Raw genomic sequence first — 4,913 nt, 5'->3', positions numbered from 1 at the left:
TTAGTGTTTTGAGTTTGATATTTCTTTTGTATTAAACTCTCAGATTTGATATATTCGGTTATAGTATATGGGTATTCCCCATCTTTTCAGATTTATTTATGAATTAGCTTCCGCATCAGTTTATTATCTTTAGTATGCTCATGATCATGCCAGCAGGGTTAGCTTGGGATCACTTGTGGTCCTAGGTCCCGTGTCCGCGTCTTGGGGGTAGCTCGGGGCGTGACACTAAATGACTGAAATACTGAAGTACTGAATAACATGACCATTGTCCTCGGAGAATGAGGACTCACCACTGATGTTGTTGATCTAGAGATCGGGAATCGATCTATGCGTGATCTGACTGCCGCGGACCTGAACCTACATCACGAGAAAATGTAGCGCAGAGTATGCGTCAGTACTTGAAAGGTACTGAGCATACATGATAGAGTAAAGCTGAAATAACATATAACTGAACAAGAAATAAAGCAAGAGTATAATCTGAACATGATATAGATACTGAATACTAAGCTAACTAAATGCAATGACCAAATTTATAGCATGCTAAGACTGAATTCTGACTGTACTGAAATGAGGTCAATGCAATGGAGTCTGACTGAACTGTGGGAGATACTAATAACCGACATAAAACCACATGAGCTAAATGTGGAGTCCGATGTATACGCCTCATCGAGAGGACCAAATACACCCGACCAAAGGTATAGATGCATGCTGGTGTGATCACTAAAATGATATCCACATAGGGGACTTACAACCTACGTGACTCGTAGTTCTAGGACTATATGAGTGACTAACCCTAGTCTAACTCGGTATTATGCTACTCCCCATAGATTAAATGATTTAACACATTAAGACTAAATATCTGTAATATACTAGATAGCTCAAAACTGACATGCAAACTGAGAATGCAACAATTATGACTGATGACATTCGTAAACTGAAGCATGGGTATATCTGTAATAACTGAATAATCTGACCTAGCATGCATAATTCATGAACTAACGAATATATACAACTAGAGTTCTGAATATCATATGATAAACTAAGTAATAACATGGTAATCTGATTTGGAACATTAAATTAACTAGTTCATGGTAATCTTCTGAAGTTTTAGAAACCCTAAGTCTAGTTAATAACAGGGAATCAATAATCTAACTGAATTCTAGGGATCTAATGGGTGAAAGGAACCTACTAGTGGAATCTCACATACATGGTGACGAATTCCATGGAGATGGAACCTTGTTGCGTTCTTAAACTAGGGTTCTTGACTTCTTTCTCCTTTTAGCGTTCTAACTTTCTAAGTTTTGATGAATGATTTGACTTTGAAAAGTTCTAGTTATATTTCTAGCCTAAAACTAACCAAAACCACGTAGTTTAGGGTTAAAACGACGTAGTTTAGGGGTCCAACGAAATAGGAAAAGATCGAAAGACCCCCGACTTAACTGATGATAGATTGACCGACAGACGGGACGGGACTAATGGACCATTGATTGACTGACGGTCCGTACTGGTCAACCGTCAGTTGGGACTGGGAGTTGAATTCTGGGGCGTCGATCCATAAACACGGACCACGGTCCGTGACCTGATCTACGGATCGTAAGTCCGGCCGTGGGTCAACACTTAGCCATTTTTTCTCTGGGGGTTCTGGAGAGATGCTACAGTTTCCTAGGGTCTGATCCACGGACCGTGGCCGGGACTACGGATCATAGGTCCAATCGTGGGTCGACCTTTAGAAGAAATTCTAGGGGTTTTTGAGGAGGGGGTCGCAATTGCGAACCACGAACCACCAGCACGGATCGTGGGTCACCCTATGGTCCGTGGGTGGCAACCGTGGGTTGCACCTGCAAGTTTTGAAAATCTGCACTAAGGTCTGTTTTTGGATATGGAGTGTTACAAAATAGCTTTGATGCTTTATTGAAGGCTACTGGAAAGCAAGTAAGGTTAATAGAGAATGACAACGATTTGATCCAAAAAAGCAGGTTTCACCACCTGCTTTGAATAGCAAATTAGGCCCTCCTATATTTGTGCCTAAATGTGTAATTGCAAAGAAGAATGAGTCAAGGACCTTAGTGTCAAACAATTGATTTGGGCAAGGATTCTCTTGATGAAGATGAGGAAGACAATATGTTGGACATATGCTTTGATAGAGTGGCTAGGGAAGGGGATATATCACATAAGCAACAAAGAAGTGGAAGCAACAAACTCTGTGGTGATCAAAAAATACTTAGTTCTCTCTAGTTCTTATTTTCTTCATGCTTGTTAGGTAGTAGAAGTTAGGTACTTCATTATGATTAGCAAGGTAAGGCCTAGCCCCCCTTGCTTGTACTTATCCCAATTTATATTATTTTATGTTTAATAAAAGGCCGCTAGACACTATCTAGTAGTAAATTTACTATAGAAAAAAACAATGTAGGTAATACACAATATTATTAAAATAGAGAAATATTTCATAATAATTAAACTTTTAAAAGATTATCTATTTATATTGGAAATGAATTTTAAAAATATTTGTGTGATGACAATTAAAATGTGCTTATCTGTATCGACAATAATAAGATAAAGCACACTGACTCATTGATAATGCTCAAGTATACTATAAAACCCCACTATTTGAAAGAACTATAATTAGAAAGAATGTACTTTTTGGAAAGATCAAAGTTGGAAAGTTTGGCAAGTTTTGCTAAGTATAAGTTTTGGGTCAACTTCAAACGACCATAAATCTCAGTACAGAATGAGTTAGGAGTGTCATAAGATATCAAATGAAAGGTCTTTGAATTATATTTCCAACACCACCGAGTTTGCTAAATTTTGAGCTCTATAAATATACTCGTTTGAAGTCAGGTTGTCTAGATAAGGAAGGTTAACCAGATTTTTAAAAGGGTATTTTGGTCTTTTCCCTACCCAATTGGTCTAATTCATTTTTAGTGAATTAATTAGGATCTAAACTGATTTTGTTCAGTTTACGCTTTACAAAATTATGGTAGGGCTTTGAGAAAAGGGAAAAAAGGGAGAAAAGAGTAGAAAACCCAAAGTTCATCATCGTTCTTGAGGTTTCTCTTGCGGATTTCGCCAAGGGTTAATTCCTACGAGGTATGTGAGATCACATAGCGTTGGGTTCATTCGCTCACGCACCAATCATGATTTATTTCTGCGTGTTTACGTTCTTGAAAATAGAGTAATTGAGTTTTTGATGGATTTTGTTGAAGTTTATATTGGGTTCTTGATTTGTTGAGTTGTTGAGGAGTTATTGAGTTAGTTTCATGAGATTTGAGGTTGTTTTTTAGTAGATTCTTGTATACTTTGGTTGGGTATTTAAATTTAAGTGTTTGGGGAAGGAACCAATCGAATCTAGATGAATTAGGATCGAAAAATGAACAAGAAAATTCGTCAAAAATCTGGGGAAAAGTGGTGGGGCGCCACGCCACTTAGAGCTCCCCACATCAGGTTCTGTAGTATGGGCTTTGGGGCACCGCGCCACTCAGACTGACCCAACCCAGCTTCGGTAGTTTAGGATCTGGCGCCCGGCGCCACTCAGTATGACAGGGTCGACAGGTCCTCTACCATTTCCCACTTCTTTCCGTTTGAGTTCTCTTGAAACGTACCTATGTTTTCTAGTTGATTTATACACTCTAAGGTACGTCTAAACATCATGATATCATCTATAAACATGAATCATAGCCTTGAATCGATAAGTTCAAATTCAAGAAAGTTAAAAGCCAAGTCTAGAGAGTTCTTAGAGTCTTTTCAAAAGTCTTTTAAAAATAGTTTAAACTTGTTTTAAGCCTTGAGTTTTGAGTTAAGTAAAAAGTAGAGAGTGGAGTTCACTTTCTTCAAAAGAGTATATGGGGACTATGTTTTCCCAAAGAGTAAATGTTTTCACATTTATACAAGAAAGGAAACATTGATTTCCAAAAAAGCCTTTGAGCTAGTTTTCATCAATAAAGAGTAAATGTTTTCACATTTAATCAAGAGAGGAAACACTGATTTCCAAGAGAGCCTTTGGGCTAGTTTTTGAGCAATTTTCTCAAATCACAGAAAGAGTTATGTTTTTAAACATATGAGCTAGTTACATTTTTGGGAGTAGTATTGAGCACCGATATGGGGGAGAGTTCAGACAACTCACAACCTCTATAAACCATGTAGCCAATGTGGGTAGAAAAGGTCATACTTTTTAGATGATTCCTTAGTGTTTTTTAGCATAGACTAGTGGATCCACTTAATAGTCAGGTTTTATACCCCCGACAAGGTGTAGGACGGCCCTGGCAGTGTGAGGAAAAATGATGTATCATCACATAACTCAGAAGTGATGGTTGTCGGTTAGAGAAATTCCCACAATGATATTTTGTATTCTAATATACACAGAGTTTACTTGTATTTCATATACAAACAGAGTTATATTGTATCATTGTAGACAAACTGAGTTACTATTGTATTTTTCAATACACAGAGTTGTTATCCATGTTTTAAAAGCTTTCTTTATATTGCATTGATATTATTGCTTTATATTGAAGTGAGTTGAGTTGAGTTGAGACCAGGTGTGTTCTTTCAGTTCCCTTTCATGTTTATGTCTTGTTTTAAAATTCCCCTTGCAAGCTTGTACATTCAATGTACTGATGCCAGTTGACTTGCATCTTTTATAATGCAGATCATCATCCAGCGCATCGTTGATCCAGTTGAGTTTCAGAGTTGTTGGTGAGCCTTCTTGATTCTGGAAGATCTCCTTTTTATTATTTTCAGTATTTTAGTTCATTAGGATGTCGTGGGTCTTGTCCCGACGTCCATCTCAGTGACTAGAGGCTTCATAGATAGCCAGTTGATATTAGTTCTTGAGGCTTTCCATTTCAGTTTTGATGTTGAGACTTGAGTTGCCATTTTGTCTAGTGAATAATCTTTATACATTCTAAGTTACCTATTGA

Source organism: Solanum stenotomum, chromosome 4 (assembly GCF_019186545.1).
Source record: "Solanum stenotomum isolate F172 chromosome 4, ASM1918654v1, whole genome shotgun sequence".
NCBI lineage: Eukaryota > Viridiplantae > Streptophyta > Magnoliopsida > Solanales > Solanaceae > Solanum > Solanum stenotomum.
Note: the sequence above shows the minus strand (reverse complement) of the source record.